Genomic DNA, 19038 nt, shown 5'->3' with positions numbered 1-19038 from the left:
TCCCTCACCTTCCCTGGCCTAGTCCTTGGCACAACTGTGGTAACACTGCTCCCCGGCTGTTGATCTTGAACCAGTGAACCAGACTTGCACTATACTATATTACCAATGTTCAAAAGGGTCTTGAATTCGCAAAATAACCCCCGAGATAATCAGTCGATCTATTTGTTAGTTCACAAACTGTCTTGGCACAATGGTATACAGCAAGTCCAGGCAGCAACACAACAATGGTACACAATCAGTCCAGCTCCATAATTGTCGAGCAATTTGTTGATGGGATAGTCCTTGATGTTCTTAGTACCATGCTGTGATTTGAGATTTAAAAAAGACATACAAAATGAACAAATGCCCCTTTGACTGAACCCAGATTGGTTGTTGCATCCGAGCGTAAAATTTACCTCTGACATTCTGCCTTCCCCTACCTATCCACTTTAAAATTGTATCCCCTGGTATTAGTCATTTCAGTTCTGTGAAAAAGTCTAACTATCCACATGAAACCAAAAGATTGCAACTTTGAGAATAAAAGAATGAATGGAACAGCAAAGTGCAATAGGAGGTGTATGTACTGGGAAACTACATACATCCAGCCTGTGATTCTCTGTTCCTTTATCTTAATGGACAGAAGATATTGAGCAAGGCAGTTCAAATTTGTTTTTCGTTCTATTGGCCTACAATGGAATTGCTAAAGTAGATAACTTCTAAGCACTTACAGCACACAAGAGAGGCATTCAATTGTTCAATGGTTCCATTTAATTTCAGAGAATGTACACAATATGCACACCTGAAATTCTTGTTCCATGAAAACAGAAGAGTACCCTTAAGAATGAGTGACAGTAAAAAACATTAGAACCCCAAAGCCCCACCTACCTCCCCAGCAGCAAAACATCGACCCTCATCTCCCCTACGTCAGCAAAAAGCATCAACAACCTCCCACCCATCAAGCAAGCAATAGCAAAGCCCCCAAGAAAGACCATGATCTGCAGTACAACAAAAACTATTCATACACCTGACAATTCGACATACCACAGGCTCTCTCTCTCCAATAAAGGGGCAGATAGTGACAGGGGAGACAAAAACAAAACAACACACTGATTTATGATGTTAAGGTATGCTGCGTCAATCTCTGACTTGAGAATCAAAAACAAACTCTTCCCCAAATGAGAAAAAGTGAGAGAGAGTGATCTAAGGAGAGAGGCCTCCGACAGCTGATCCGCTGTTCCTGATATTCCGTTTTCTCTCGTAACGCTTCAGTCAGCAACACCGGCCAGGATTTGGCTCGTTCCCAGGGCCCCAAAGGCGTGCTTGTCATTCAGCAGTTTTTTCCCCCTAGTTCTAAATATCCAACTTTCCTACTAAATGTCATTTTCTTGTTGTTGTGACAAAAAAAGAGAGCAGAGCCAAAAATCAGGAAACAAAATGAGAAAGCAATGAGAAATAATTATGGCAATAGCTTATTGGTATAGAAAGATGGTATAAAGTTGCCTGTGTTGATTACATGTGAGTGACATCAGTATCCTAAATTGAGCACATGATTGTAGTGTATTTAATATTTCAGTAATAGTTAAGTAATGTTGTAAATATATTGTTTGATTAAACATTCTTTGTTTACATAATCCAAAGGTTATATGTAAAAAGTATATAAATGGCATACATCATTACACCACCATATCATACATGAACGCCACACTAAAAAAGGAACAATATCCTGGTCCTGTGTTTTCCTTTCAATTAATTTCTGAAGTTACAAAACATAATGGTAGTGACAAGGAAGCTTTAAAACAAACTTGAGATGACTACCTACCTATTGAAGTGCAGCACATTTCTTTCAGAAGAGGAGAGAGGTGCCCAAGTTTAAAATAAATGCAGAAAGTGGACAAAATTAACATGTGTACAGCCACAGGTTCATAAATGGTGAGTACCGGATGATAATAATAAAAATGGCAGAAATGGCTGGCTATGTAGGAAAGAAAAATGCATTTGATAACACAACGAATAACCAGATGACGTATACTGAACAAATTTAGCAAATGAAATAGTCAATGAAAAACGGGGGCCAGTGCTGCTGAGTTCAATGGGTGGAAAAGCATATAGTTTGCTTAGAAGTTTAACTACTCCAACCAAATCAGCCAAAATTAGCTTTGCTGATATTGTGAATACAGTGCAGGGATATTTAGACACAAAACCATTGTTGAACACAGAACATTTTAGCTTTCAAAAATGGAATCAATAGGAAGGGGAGTCTATTTCAGCTTACATGGCTGAAATGAAGAAATTGGCCGTACATTGTCAATTCCGTGATGGTCTTCATGATGCACTGAGAGATCACTCAGCTTGTGGAATCTTACAAGAAAGTATTCAAAAATGTCTCTGAAGCACAACTCACATATAAAAGAGCAGTTGAAATTGCTGTATTAATGGAAACAGCAGCCAGAGATGCAATTGAGTTGCAGTCAGGAATTAAAGTGAGTGTGAACAAAATTGCAACATCTAAACAGAAACTTGCCTGGCCAAACAAATTCTATTAGCATTGTGGCAGGGGCTCACATACACCAGACCAAAGGCGAAACTTGCAGAAAATATAACAAAGTAAAGACATATACAACAAGCATGTCTGGCAGACAAAAATAAATGGACTGCACAGTAAAGAAATAAAGATAAAAAGTCACGTGGCTATTTCAAAAAGAGCACTAAACTGCATGCTGTTGAAAAACTTGATAATGGTGAGTGTGATGCAGGACTGGGTAGCCTTGAGATTTAAAATGTGCAAATAAACAATATGGTTTACACCAGAAGTGAACAGCAAATTAATTAAAATGGCTTGGCTGTTTCAGTCATTCCACAAACTGAGTCTGAACAGCATTTCAAAGATAATAAACTGAAGCCTTCAAATATTCAACTAAGAACTTTACTAGGGAAAAGATAATTCCTGTGGTAATGAAATCCAACAACCAACAAGCTACATTAGGGCCAGTATTGTGGGAAACCACACTGGGGCCAGCATTGTGGGGTTGTGATTGGCTGAGACAGCTACAACTTGATTGGAGATCCATCTACCATTTGCATGTCACGTCCCCTGCAACAGTGTCAACTGAAAGTGAATTAAGAAAACTACTCGATGATGCCACAGCAGCGTTCAAGGGTGGTATTGAAAACTCAAATATATCAAGGGTAAAGTAGTGTGAAATGAAAATGCCACATCAAAATTTTACAAAGCCCATCCGATTCCTTATACCATCCGTGATAAAGTAGCTGGTGAGCTAGATCACATGGAGGATAAAGGAATTCCTTCCAAGTTTGAGTGGAGCCCTTCGGCAGCAAGTGGTAGTGGTCCCAGTAGTTAAGAAGGTTGTGACTATCAGTACCTGTGGTGATTTTAAGGTCACTATCAACCCTGTACTAAAAGTAGATCAACACCCTCTGCCCAGACAAAGGGATATCTTTGCAAATCTTTCTGGAGAAAAACATTTCAGCAAGGTGGACTTAGCTGAGGCCTACCTACAGATGGAGATGGAAGAGGAGTCCAAAATGTTTCTCATGATATCACTCACAAAAGACTTTATTGCTATAAGAGGCTTATTTTTGGAGTAGCATCTGAACCTGCACTCTGGCAGAAAGCTATGGGCCAGGTGCTAAAAGGCTGCCCATGCACTCAATGTTAGCTGGATGACATCATTGTTACTAGTGAGGATGACAAAGAACATCTCCAAAATCTAAAGACTGTGTTAAAAAGATTAGAAAATTATGGGCTCAGAGCTCGATGTGACCAGTGTAATCTGAGCATCACTTATTGTGGTCTCGCCATGGATACGCAAGTATTGCATAACTATGCTGAGAAAATTCAAGCAGTGGTAGATGCCCCAATGCCAAAGGACATTTCACAGTTGTGGTCCTTTTTATAATAGGTTCCTGCCAAACCTGGCTACTGTGCTCCACCCCTTGAACTCAATAACTACAGATCAGGAAGAAATGGAGAAAGAAAATGGTGACGTTTGAAACTATGCTCACACATCATGACCTACGTCGTCCAGTGAAGCTTACCTGTGATGTCTCGGCTTATGGTATAGGTGCAGTCGTCACGTTATAAGAAATGGAAGTAAACGCCCCAGAGCCTTTACATCATGTTTCCTTATCACGGCAGAGAAAAATTACACACAGGTTAACAGAAAGGCCTTGAGTCTGGCTTGGGTTGTAAAAAAATTTCAACCAGCATCTGTATGGGAGAGAGTTTACCCTCATTACTGATCATCAACCACTAGTGTCCATTTTCAATCCAGGGAAGGGTGCTCCACTAACAGCAGCAGTATGAATTTAGGGCTCTGTTTCTAGGAGGACACAACTACAAGATTCAATTTTTAGAGGACAATTAATAATCAAAATGCTGACGTATGTCCTATTTACCCTTGGAAAAGGAAATATCTGAAAAATTTACAAAAGAGGACACTTCTCTTGACATATTCTCTCTAACACAAACAAAGGTCTCCCTATTACAGCAGAGATGATCCAGAGGGAACCCAAAAAAGACCCCACACTGTCTCAGGACTACATGGCCATGCAATATGGCTGGAATGTGCAGAAGAAATTCCAGTTGCCCCATTATTACCAGCACTGGGATGAACTTGCCCTTGTGGAGGTTGCCTTATGTGGGGACTGAGAATTGTACCATCCATGTTGAGAGCTAAAGTGTTGGAGGAAATATATACTAGTCATTTAGGTGTGGTCAAAATGAAAGTATTGTCTCAAAGCTTTATCTGGTGACCTGGGATAGATCAGAAGATTGAGTAGTTTGCCATGTATTGTTTGGGATGCCAACACATCCAGAAGATGCCAAGAGCAGTGCCTCTCCATCCTTGGCAATCCTTGGCAGAGGATTCATGTGGATTTTGCCAGACTATTCATGAGCACAAATTTTTTGGTAGTAGTGCATGCAGCTACAAAGTGGCCAGAAGTGTCCCCAGTAGCCTCCACTACAGCATCGCACACTGTTGATGTGTTGAGAAGCCTCTTATCAACAACTTGTGCTCCATCCAGAACAGTAAGTCTGTGACAATGGACCACAGTTTCAGTCATTCCCGAAAATGAACGGAATAAAGACATACTACATCTGCATCCAGCTGTAAATGGCTTGACAGAAAAGTTTGCCCAGAGTATAAAAAATGCACTGCGAGCAATGTCAGCAGAACACACTACACTGAATCAGTAGCTTGCCAATTTCCTCTCCACATATCACAATTCAGCACACTCCAGAACCAACAACTCATCAGCTGTGCTGTTCCTGGGCTGTCCTTTGAGCTCCTTTGATCTCCTCAAATCCAATCTCAAAGGAAGTATGCAGGATAAGCAGCTGAGACAGTTTGAGGGTTCCTCAAATAAGGAGGTTCGATATTTCACTCCTGGACAAGTAGTCCTGGTGAGGGACTACACAGATGATCAAAAGTGAGTACTTGGAAAGATAAAGGACAGACTGGACTACTCTCTGACACAGTGGAGACTGTGCCTGATGTCATCTGGAAATGGCACATCAATTAATTGCGAAGAGAAGAGTCAATTGTTAGAGAAGAAAGGTCTGCAGAACTGTCAGAATCACTTCCTGCAACTCTTACAACCATCATGGAGGAGTTCTCAGGGGCTGGGATTGTTTCACAGCCACGGTCTCACCTGCTGAGAAGTGTGTCCCCTCTTGTCAAGAACGATGTTATCCCACAACAGTAAGAAATCCTCCACCGCAATTAAATCTTTAGGTCTGACTGGGGCACTTTAAAATTTATTGTTCTGTGGATGTCTATACAGTCAGAACTCTGACTGGGCCATTCAAGGACATCAACTTTCTTCATTTGAAGCTACTCCATTATTGTTCTGGCAGAATCCTTTCAGTTGTTGTCCTGCTGAAAGGTGAACTTCCTCACCAGTTATTTTTGGCAGAGGCTAACAGGTTTTTATCCAGGATCTCTCTGTATTTAGCAGCATTCAACTTCCCATCAATCCAGACCAGATTTCCAGTCCCTGCAGCTGAAAAGCATCTTGATAGTTTTACACCATGCACACTGCCTAGTGTTGAGGCCAGAAAGTTCCACTCTCGTCTCATCCAATCACAAGACCTTCTTCCACATCTTTACACTATCTTCTAAGTGACACTTTCCAAAGTCTTTACTGGCAAGGATATGTTATTTTTTAGCCAGGGTTTCTTCCTTGCTATGCTTACATAAATATAATTTTTCTGCAAGGCTTTAGAGATTCTGGAGCCATGAACTTCATCTCCAGTTGCAGCCACTGGCTTCTACAACTCACTCAGAGTGACTGTAGGCATCACAGTAGCCTCTCTTATAAGTGCCATTCTCCAGCGACTAAATTTAGAGGGTCGGCCTGACCAAAGCAGTGTTCATATTTTTTCCACTTTTTATTGATTGACTGCACTGAGCTCTAAGGTATGTTCAGTACCTGTGAGATGGTCTCTTACCTTTCCCCAAATTTGCGCTTCTCTGTTATCTTTTCCCTGACTTGTCTTAAGTACTCTTTTGTCTTCATTTTGGTTTGGTCTGTTTAAAACCTAACATGCAGTTGGCCCTTACAGAGAGAGAGCGTATTCATTCTTATGAATTCACTGAGCACAGCTGATCCTCCAATTTTCTACATCAACAAATTGGGTGGGTTGGTAAGGTAATATACAGTATTGCACCTGAGGAAAGAGAATTACAAAGGCGATGAACACTTTTTCAGCCTCACAATTTTGGTTTTTAAGTTTTAGTAAACTGTTATCAGGATTTGGAATTTTTCTGTTGATTTGATATGATGCACAAAGTTTTGTAGATTAGCTCAAAAGTCCTACTTCAATATGTTTTAAATTTAGAAGATGAGACAGTAAAATGTGAAAATAGTTGTGAGGGCTGAATACTTTTTCAAGGCACTGTACTACAGATCAATTGAGAGAGTAGGCAAATACATGGCAGATGGAGTTCGCTGTGGGAAAGTTATGTATTTTGCTGTCAGGAATCAAAAGGTAGGCTGTAACCTAAATGGAAAGAGATTACAGATGAGTGAAATACAGGAAGATCTAATATTTTTTTAGAGATACAGTATGGAACAGGCCCTTCTGGCTCAACAAGCTGTGCCTCCCAGCACCCCATCTATTTAACCCTAACCTAATTGCAGGATAATTTACAATGACCAATTAACCTACTAACTGGTACATCTTTGGACTGCGGGAGGAAACCAGAGCGCCTGGAGGAAACCCACAGGAAGAACATACAAATTATTTGCAGACGGCATCAGAATTAAACTCCAGTGCCAGTGTCCAGTGCCCCAAGCTGTAATAGTGTCGCTAGATTATTCTTCTGTGCAAATCACAAAACCTTAATTGGCACGTGCAGCAAGTAATTAGGAAGGCAGATAGTGCAAAGAGGTTGGAGTTTATAAATAGGCAAAAAATGTTACAATTATATGGAGTACTGATTAAGCCACACCTGTAGTACAGTTTTAGTCCCAATATTGGAGGCAGCCCAAAAGAGATTTACACAGTTAATTTCTGGGATGAGAGGCTTTTCCCTTAGCAGTGGCTAAAAAAGGAATTAGATTTATATTCTAGGGTGCAAGGAAGAATAGATATCAAGATGCTTTCATTAGTGGGGGAATTGTAAAGAAAGGGACATAGTTTACACAATTAGAATGCACTCACATCGGAGTTTCTGCTGGCAGTGTGGTGAGTGTCTTAAGTTCTCTACCCTAGAGAAATCTGATGGCTAAATCAATGGCGACATTTAAGGAGGAAGTAGATAAACTTTTGAAAGGTCAGGCAATTGAGTGCCAGCAGTTGAAGAGAAGATGAGACCTCAGTCACTTCAGCCATGAACATATTGAATGATGGTCAAGGTTTGAGGAGCTTTCTTCTGTTGCTACATTTTAATGTTCTTATGTTCCAACCAGAAGACCAGATAACCCTTACTAATTTGTCTTGGTGGAGTATCATGATAGCATAGCCATTAGTGTGATGCTATTACAGCTCAGGGTGTTCTGGAGGTCAGAGTTCAATTCCGGCACCATCTGTAAGAAGTTTGTACATTCTCCCTGCGAGCAAACGAGTTTCTTCCAGGTGCACCTATTTCCACCTGAGTTCAAAGATGTACTGGTTAATAGGTTAATTAGTCATTGTAAATTATCCTGTGATTAGGCTAGTGTTAAATAGGTGGATTGCTGGGCAGTGTGGCTTGTGCTGGAAGGGTCTGTTCTGTGCTGTGCCCCTGAATAAATAAATAAATAAATGGATTATGACATCCTCTGTAAAAAGTTTGTATGTTCTTCCCATAAGTGTGTGAGTTTCCTCCCACGTTCCAAAGACCATTAGACCGTAAGACATAGGAGCAGAATTAGGCCATCCAGCCGCTCCACCATTCAATCATGGCTGATCCTTTTTCTTCTCCTCCTCAACCCCAGTTCCCGGCCTTCTTCCTGTAACCTTTGATGCCATGTCCAATCAAGAACCTATCAATCTCTGCCTTAAAAAAAACCCAACAACTACCTGGCCTTCACAGCTGCATGTGGCAACAAATTCCACAAATTCACCACCCTTTGGCTAAAGAAATTTCCCTGCATCTCTGCTTTCAAAGGGCAATCTCTATCCTGAGGCTGTGCCCTCTTGTCCTAGACTCTCCCAGCATGGGAAACATCCTTTCCACATCTACTTGTGTCTTCCTTAGTGAAAACAGATCTAAAGTACTCATTAAATTCTTCTGCCATTTCTCTGTTTCCCATAACAATTTCACCCAATTCATTCTTCAAGGGCCCAACATTGTTCTTAACTATCTTCTTTCTCTTCACATACCTAAAAAAGCTTTTGCTATCCTCCTTTATATTCCTGACTAGCTTGCGTTCGTACCTCATTTTTTCTCCCCGTATTGCCTTTTTAGTTAAGTTCTGTTGTTCCTTAAAAATTTCCCAATCATCTGTCTTCCCACTCACCTTAGCTCTGTCATACTTCTTTTTTTTTAATGCTATGCAATCTCTGACTTCCTTTGTCAACCACTGTGGCCCCTTTCCCCCCTTTGAATCCTTCCTTCTCCGGGGGATGAACTGATTTTGCACCTTGTGCATTATTCCCAAGAATACCTGACATTGCTGTTCCACTGTCTTTTCTGCTAGGATATCCATCCATTTAACTTTGGCCAGCTCCTCCCTCATGGCTCCATAGTCTCCTTTGTTCAACTGCAACACTGACACCTCCGATCTGCCCTTATCCTTCTCAAATTGCAGATAAAAACTTATCATATTATGGTCACTACCTCCTAATGGCTCCTTTACTTCAAGATCGCTTATCAAATCCTGTTCATTACACAACACTAAATCCAGAATAGCCTTGTCCCTGGTCGGCTCTCGTACAAGCTGTTCCAAGAATGCATCCTGTAGGCACTCTACAAACTCCCTATCCTGGGGTGCAGCACCAACCTGATTCTCCCAGTTCACCTGCATGTTGAAATCCCCCATAACTACTGCGACATTACCTTTGCCACATGCCAATGTTAACTCCCTATTCAACTTGCACCCAATATCCATGCTACTGTTTGGGGGCCTGTAGACAACACCCATTAGGTCTTTTTGCCCTTACTGTTCCTCAGTTCTATCCACACAGACTCTACTTCTCCTGATCCTATGTCCCCCCTTGCAAAGGACTGAATCTCATTCCTCACCAACAGGGCCACCCCACCCCCTCTGCCCACATTTCTGTCCCTATGATAGCACGTATACCCTCGTACATTCATTTCCCAGGTCTGATCTCCCTGCAGCCATGTCTCCGTTATCCCAACAACATCATAGTTACCCATTCGCACCTGAGCTTCAAGCTCATCCGCTTTATTTCTGACACTTCGTGCATTCAGATATAGAATTTTTAGCCCATTTCTCCTCTCTCTGTTTAAATCGCTGCTTATTGTGCTTAACTCAGCCCCCTGAACTCCCATCGGGCTATACGCCCCTTGAATTTTGTTGTCCTTCCTAAATTTACTTATTCTTTCTGTACATTTAACTCCATGTTCCATCAGACCATCCCTCTGTACATGTGTCCTCCTTATCACTTGTTCCGCCTCACCTTTCTCTACTACACACTTAATATTCCGGAACTTTCCTCATATGATAACCCTTTCATTCCTGGAATCATCCTTGTGAACCTCCTCTGGACCCCCTCCAATGCCAGCACATCTTTTCTAAGATGAGGGGCCCAAAACTGTTCACAATACTCAAGGTGAGGCCTCACCAGTGCCTTATAAAGCCTCAGCATCACATCCTTGCTCTTGTATTCTAGACCTCTTGAAATGAATGCCAACATGGCATTTGCCAAGACATACTGGTTAATAGATTAATTGGTGAGTGTAAAATTCTCCTGTGATTAGGCTAGGGTGAAATAGGTGAGTTGCTAGACAGGGCAGCTCATTGAGTTGGAAGGGCCTGTTCTGCACTCTATCTCTAAAGAAAAAATAAAACTAAAATAAAGACTAGAAAAAAATTGGATTTAGATTCACTGGGGTACCATTGGTTTTGTGGATATGAGAGTATGAACAACGGGTGGGAAAGAAACACGGCCTTTAGTATGCAAGTTCTAACTTTCCTCTGCTGGCTTTACAGAAGTATTGACAAAATCCTTTCAGAAAGCTTTTTGTTGCTTCTTTTATTTTGTCTGCTTGAATTTCTATCACTCAGTAGAGCTTATGAAGAAAAACACTTAACCAAAGCTTGCTGTTAATTAAACATTGTCAAGAACTTGACCTACAACATTGCTGAAGTAGCCTGCTCAGTAAAGTTTTTATTACAATGTGCCTACTGCTCCACTATACACCCAAGTATAAAGGTACCATTGTTTTCACTGAGAATATTAGTACTTTAGAGCATATAAATCCAAACTACAGGCTCTTGTCCTGCATTATAAGCTTCTAGTATATGCATTCTGCATATTCTGCCCAGTGGCAAAAAGAACACCTGTTGGCTCACTACCACCATTTCCGTCTGTATGGGGCCAAGAACCCATTACAAAAATGGGACAACCTAGTTTATCAGAAAGTGCAGCTGAACTGAGCTTTTGGAGACTGATTGCATTTCAGTATAAATTGGCACTGCAAACTACTGAACTCGAGCCAAGTTTTATCTGTGGGACTTGGAAGGAGGCCAGTTTTGAGATGATATCATATTACTGTGTATTTTAGATATTGTGGATTATTTGCTTTCATTGCCAAAAATGTGATAATTCATAATTTACTGTGATGGGAAATGCTTTGAACTGAGTATTTTCCAGTATCCCAATTAAATCTCTGTAATAATACAACAGGAAAGCTTTCTTGAAAATGAAAGATGTCATTCTCAACACCAATCAAATAATACATACAAAGTATGTAGTACAACTGGATGTTACATAGAATGGAGTTAAACTTATACAGGAATTTGCTGAGGTCTTGGAACCTTTGATTCTATAATGACCACCAGAAGCTCTTTATGATTTCACTCATACCTGCCCTTACCTATATAAAAAAAAATCAATGTAGTAATTCTATTGAAATGAAATTAGTTGCATAAATTCTGGAGCACCACTGTTTCAAACATAAAACACCCCACAGAACAGATTTAAACATTTGCAAAGTGGTATATTAACACTCATCAAAATGAGCTTGGCTTTATATAATCAATACTGACCTATCTCTACATGTTCGACTTTCACTTACGGAGAGGAGGAGAAATATCTTTAGCTAGAGGGTGGTGAATCTGGAATTCATTGCTACAGATGGCTATGGAGGCCAAGTCATTGGGTATATTTAAAGCAGAGGTTGACAGTTCCTTAATTAGTAAGGGTATCAAAGGTTATGGGGAGAAAGCAGGAGAATGAGATTGAGAGGGAAAATAAATCAGCCATGATCAAATGGCAGAGCAGACTTGATGGGCCAAGTGTAATGTAGAGTTCTTGTAAATGTAAAGTTCTTGCTATTTCTACTATTATTTAAACTTCATATTTTTCTTCTAGTGCTACTAAAGATGTCTGAGTATCCTCAGTCTGTAGCCCTCACAACTAAAAATTTTATTTCAAAATTAAGTCTCGGCAGGCTAAAGCTGTTACAACACTGGGAGAAGTTCGAAAGGTTGGGAAATACCTTAATGCAAGGCAGATAGATACCTGATCAGCAAAGAGGTGGAAGATCACAATCAAGTCTGTCATGATCTAATTAAACAGTAGAATAGAGGGGCTACGTGGCCTAATGTTTGTGTTCGTATACTTGTTCTGAATAAATTTTGAGAAGATGCTCTGTGGAGGGAGTAATAGGTACCTAAGGGGAGAATAAATAAATATACCTGTACCAAATTGGAACTGGTCTGACAAAATTTTTTCATTGATTTTACATAAGGTTGCAAATTATAATAAACCTACTGGTAGTGATTTCCTCTTGTCCGTGGTTAAGATTTTCTTACTTCTTTTCATTGTTGTTGGAACCAGCTAGGAATGCAAAACCAGCTTAAGCTAATATGCTCTGGAATGGTTTAAAACCAGTCAAATGGCTTATTTTTAAACAAGAAGAAACTTCATTAGAATACAGAGGATATCGAGCTGGGCTGAGAAGTGGCAGATGGAGTTCAATCCAAAGGTGTGAAGTGATCTGCTTTGGAAGGTCAAACTTGAAGGCAGAGTACAAGGTTAGTGGCAGGATTCTTAACAGTGTGGAGGTTATGGGGGATCTTTGGGTCCATGTCCATGTCAAAGTTGCCATGTAAGTTGATAAGAAGGTTAAGAAGGCATGCAGCGTGTTGCCCTTCATTAATCAGGGAATTGAGTTCAAAAGCCACAAGGTAACGTTGCAGCTCTGTAAAACTCTGGTTAGACTAAACTTGGCGTGCGCTCTGAAAGAAAATCACCAAGCAGGGTATAAAACCAGTAACTTTTTTGTTGCTTTTGATTTCCAGAGAGATTAAAATTAGTTCTGAAGATTAAAATTCACATCTTATTATAGGAAGGATGTGGTAATTTTAGAGGCTGTAGAGGAGATTTACTAATATGCTGCCTAGGATAGAAGGCATGCCTTATGAGGAGAGGTAAGCAAGCTAAGGCTTTTCTCGTTAGAGCGAAGGAAGGTGAAAGGTGATGTGATAGAGATCTATAAAATGATAAGAAGCCCAGGTAGATTGGACAGCCAGCACATTTTTCCCAGGGCAGTAATGGCTGATATGAGAAGGCATAATTTTAAGGCGACTGGACTAAAGTATAGGGGTGGAGAATATCAGAGATAGGTTTATATAGAAGAAGTGGTAAGTGCATGGAATTTACTCCTGGGGTGATAGTAGAGGCAGGTGATGAGGAGGAGGCTTAGAGGAGTGAGGTAGATTGGATGGTTGAGTGGTGTCACAACAACAACCACCTTGCATTCAACTTCAGTAAGACCAAGGAATTGATTGTGGATTTCAGGAAGGGGAAGTTGAGGGAACATACACCAGTACGCATCAAGGATTCAGAAGTGGAAGGAGTGAGCAATGTCAAGTCCTGGGTGTCAACATCTCTGAAGATCTATCATGGGCCCAAAATATTGATGTAATTATGAATAAGGCACATCAGCGGCTATATTTTATTAGAAGTTTAAGATTTAATATGTCACCAAGACTTTAGCAAATTTCTACAGATGTACTGTGGAGAGCATTCTAACTTGACAAATTCTATTTGGTACGGAGGGGCCACTGCATACGATTGGGAAAAACTACAGAAGTTTGCAAACACAGCCAGCTCCATCATGGGTACTAGCCTTCCAAGCATTCAAACAGTGATGCTTCAAATAGGTGGCATCAATCATTAAGGATCCCCATCACCCAGGATGTGCTTTCTTCTTATTACTACCATCAAAGCAGAGGTACAGGAACCTGAAGCTACACAGCTTCTTCCCCACCACCATCGGATTTCTGAATGGACAGTGAACCAATCCATGAACATAACCTTTTTGCACTACTTATTTATTTTAATATATATATATATCTATATAAATATATATATATATATATATATATATATACACACACACACACACACACACATATATTTCTTATTGTAATTTAGAGTTTTTTATGTATTGCACTGCATTGCTACTGCAAAAACAACAAATTTCACAGCATATGTTAATGACATTAAACCTGATTCTGATTCTACACAGTAGGAACATTTAAGGGACTGTTTGATAGGCACATGGATGAAAGAAAGAGTGGAGGGAGGGAACAGTTAGATTGATCTTGGTGTAGGTTAAAATGTCAGCCTGGCATCATGGGCCACAAGGTCTGTATGTTCAATGTTTTACTTCTTACCTTCACAGGAATATGCTAACTCTGATCTCTTACAATTTCACTTATAAGCACCTCCTACCAATCAGATGCTACAGAAATTAGTCATCCTCCAATTTAAGATCTCAGCTCTAAGTCCAACCTTATCTTTTTTCAGAGCATCGCACAAAATGCTGGATGAACTCAATAGATCAGGTAGTATCTATGGAGGGAAATGGACAATTGATATCTTGAATCAAGACTCTGCATGTCATGTGATTAGACCTTTTCTTATTAATTGTATCCACAATTGTGGTGTAAGGTTTACTTCCCATTTATCAGCTATTGTTTGATCTTCTTGTGTGGTCATATAAACCATTTTATTATCATAATGTCTGCAAATACAATTAAACTGCATGTAAACATAGAAGTCCAATCCTCACTTCAGATTCAGATTTATTTATCAAATGTGCATACAGTAAAATGTATTATTTGTGTTAACAACCAACAAACTCAAAGATGTGCTGGGGATGGCCTACAGATGTTACCACACATTCTGGTGCCAACATGGTATGCCCACAATGCTTGGCAGAACAACAAAGAACACAACAAAACAGAACATACCAAGCAAAAAGGTGACAGTAGAACATACCAAGCAACAAAGCAAAACAAGTTCTATTCCTCCCCACTCAATGCACATAAACAGCCCTCTCACTCTGGGATTGGCCATCTTCTTTGGCTCTGACTTCTCCAGCAGACTCACAGAATTTGCCATTAAACTTTGACTTCTGGAATTCCGATCCTATGCTCCTGAGTTTATGATAAAGGTAGGTTCATTAATGAAGGAGCTGAAGACAGATTGTAAGAATAATAGGGTTAGTGGAAGATTTTAATTTCCCCAGTATTGACTGGGCTGCACTGAGTGCTGAGGGCATGAACATGGTGGGATTTGTGAAATGTCTCCAGGTAAGTTTCCTAAGTCAATATATAGAGGACCCTACTCGGGAGGGTGCAATACTGGACTATCTCTTAGGGGACAAGGCTGGGCACGAAACTCCAGTCAGGGAGCACTTTAGTTCTAGTGATCATAAGGTTTAAGACAACGATGAGAAAAAATAGGACAGACCTACAGGTTAGGATCCTGAACTGGAGCAGGGCTAGTGGTTTGGAGCCGCCACCAAGCAGGATAGAACCAGACTACAGCGCACAGTGAGGACTGCCGAGCGCATCATTGGAGCCTCCCTGCCCTCTATTGTGGACCTGTACTCTTCCAGGTTGAAGAAGAGGGCGGGGAACATCACAAAGGACTCCTCCCATCCTGCGCACGGACTGTTTGATCTGCTTCCGTCTGGTAGGCGCTTCAGATCCCTCCAGACTAAGACTAATAGGCACTGGAAAAGTTTTTTCCCTACTGCGGTCACTTTGCTGAACAGTTAACCGCCGGTTAACTGTCGGCTAACTATTACTTGGATTGCACTACCTGTATGTATAATCTATATTTTCATTTATATTTATCATTATTATTGTTATGAGCAGAGAGACAACATCTGCCGGAAGTAAATTCCTTGTATGTGCATAGGTACTTGGTGATTAAAGTCTGATTCTGATTCTGATTCTGATTATATGTGGACCTTGCAGAGGTCAACTGGGTGAGGCTGTTTGAAGGGAGAGGAACAAAAGGCAAATGGGAGGCTCTTAAGAGTGAGATATCAAGAGTCCAGGCAAAGTATGTCCAGTTTGTGTGAAGTGTAAACCAGGCTGATGAGAGATATTGATGCTCTGGACAAGAAAAATAAGGAACCATATAAAGAATTTAGGGGATTGTGAATGTATGAATCCTTGATAACTACTATAAAAATGATGAAGAATACTCTTAAGAGGGAAATCAGGAAGTGGATATGAAATGAATCCGGTGGGTAAGGTTAAAAATAATCATAAAAGGTTCTATAGTTATATCAAGAGTAAAAGGGTGGTTAGGGAGAGAGTAGGTCCCCTCAGTGATCAGCAGGGGTGTGTATGTCTCAAGCTACAAAACATGGGTGGGATTTTTAATGAATAATTCTACTCAGTGCTTAGAGGTGGATAAATCCCCAGGGCCTGAATGAGTGCATGCATGAACTTAATGGCAGGCTAGTGAAGAAATTCCAGAGGCCCTTGTGGAGACACTCACTTCATCATTAGGTTAAGTTCCATTTAAGTAGAATAGTAAGGACAAACCAGGAAACTACAGGCCGGTCAGCCTGATATCAGCAGTGGGGAAGTTACTAGAGGGAATTCTGAAGGACAAGATCAACCAGCATTTAGATAGACAGATCCTGATCAGGATTTAGTATGGCTTTGTGTGTGGGAAATTGTGTTTGATGAGAGGTAGCCAAAATGCATATGAGGGTAGGGCAGTGTATTTGAACTATTTGGACTCTAGCAAGGCCTTCAACAAAGTTTCACGAAGTAGCTGGTCTGGAACGTTTGGTCCCATGGAATCCAGGGAGAGCTAAGTCAGGTGGTTTCAAAATTGGCCCTTAGGTCAGAAGCAGAGGGGGTGTGATTGAAGACTGTTTCTTGGAATGGACGCTGGTGACAAGTGGTATGCCACAGGGGTTAGTGTTGGGGCTCTCGTTGTTCATACAAATGCATAAGGCTTGATAAGAAAATTTGCAGATGACACAAAATTAGGTGGTGGTGTTGATAATAAAGGTTATTGTAGATTAATTTGATCAGTTAGGGAAGTAGGCCGAGGAGTGGCAAATGGATTTCAATGCAAATAAGTGTGGGATGATGTATTTTAAAAAGTCAAGTTAGCATTGGACTTGTATTATGAATGGTAAGGTATTGGGGAGTTTAATAGAACAGGGAGGCCTAGGAGTACAAGTATATAGTTCATTGAAAATGGCATTTCAGGTAGACAAAGTGGTGAAAAAAGCATTTGGTACACTGGCTTCATCAGTCAGGGCTTTCAGTATAGAAGTTGGAACACGGTGTTGTAGTTGTACAAGTCATTAGTGAGGTCACACTTGGAGTCTATTGTTTTGGCCACCCTGTTATAGGAAAGGCACGGTCGAACTGGAAAGAGTACATAAAAGATTTACAAGGATGTTGCCAGGATGCAAGAGCCTGAGTTATAGAGAGAGGTTGGCCAGGCTAGATCTTAATTCCTTGGAATGTAAGAGAATGAGGAAAGACCTTATAGAACTGTTTAAGATTATGAGAGGCATAAATAAGGTGAATGGTAACAGTCTTTTCTCCAGGGTACGTGAGTCCAAAACTAGGGATATAGGTTTATGGTGAGAGGGGAAAGATTTAAAAGAGACACAAGGGGCAATTTTTTTCATGCAGAAGGTGCTGAGTATATGGAATGAGCTGCCAATGGAAGTCGTTAAGGCAGGTACAGCAGTGCCATTTAAGAAGCAGTTAGATGGGTACATGGAAGGGCAGGGCTTGGAGGGATATGGACTGAATGCTTGAAATTGGTACCAAGTGGGTGAGAACCAGAGCTGGCTGGAATGGGCCAGTTGGGCCAAAAGGCCTTTATCCATGTTGTATTGCTCTATAACTTTATAATTGGGCCTAGGACAGTGGCCTGCAAATGTCTTACAGCTACAGTATATCCAGAGGCCAAGACTATTGACCATCATAAACCACAATCATCTACTTTAGTGCTAAATATGTTGCCAGCCATTTGAGGATTTCCCTTTAATAATCACTTTAATTTTATTAAAGCTCTTAACACCAAGTACAGCCACTCTCATGCTGTCTCCTGAATTCCTGGGACTTTGCTCTTTTGTCCATTTTTTGGCCCTAGAAATCTGAAACTGAGTGGCGGTCAAAAGAAAATTGAGGATTACTGAGCAAATTATTGGTGAGTGACTCTTTGTTTCTGATTGAGAGTTTGGATAGAGAGGAAATTATCAACTGGTTTTGGATTTGTCCTGCTTCTTTTGAAAAGGATGAAATGTGAAGATGATAAACTGAAACAATATGGCTGGAAATACTGCTAACTCTGCATCACAAGTCATTACATTGTCTTCGTGATATAGGTGAGTGCATAGTCTTAGCTCTGTCCCACTATCCTGGTGTAGAGGTTAAAGTACAATGCTAGCAATCTCTGACTGGAATTCAATTCCCGCCACTGCCTGTAAGGAGTTTCTACATTCTCCAAGTGACCATGTGCATTTCCTTCCATGTTCCAAATGTGTATGGTTAGGGCTACTGAGTAGTGGGCATTCTATGTTGGCACTGGAAGTGTGGCAACACTTGTGGCTGCCCAGCATAATCGTGCTGATTTGATTTGTTGCATTTCATTGAATGCTTTGCTGTAGATGTGACAAATAAAGCTCATCTTTACTTTGCTGGAAGATGATAATGAAATGAAATAATATGACTAGAAATACTGCAAACTCTGCATCACAAGTCATTACATTGTCCCTATGATACCAGTTAGTGCATAGTCTTATCTCTGTCTCTTGTTTCTTGATCTAACATGGAGAAAATAAAATTAGATGAAGACTGGTTCTATGATGGTGAGATAGGTCATCCACATGGCACAAACAGCTTTAGCCTCATCTTTGTCTCTGCCACTCAAGCGGGCTACTTTGGTCATTTAAGCAATGTGCTGGGAAGTAATTCTTCCACAAATATTTTTAAGTTCTTTTTTTTTGTATCTAGCCAGTGAATAAATGATTCTAGGAGGTTAACTTGTAACTGAGATTACACATAACACTGTGGCTTAGGCTACATGGTCTATTCCCCTCTAATTTTCCTGAACTTCCTTCAACTGAGAAGAATTGT

Source organism: Hemitrygon akajei, chromosome 23 (genome assembly GCF_048418815.1).
Source record: "Hemitrygon akajei chromosome 23, sHemAka1.3, whole genome shotgun sequence".
NCBI lineage: Eukaryota > Metazoa > Chordata > Chondrichthyes > Myliobatiformes > Dasyatidae > Hemitrygon > Hemitrygon akajei.
The sequence above is the reverse complement of the archived record's forward strand: the minus strand, read 5'-3'. Positions refer to the sequence as shown.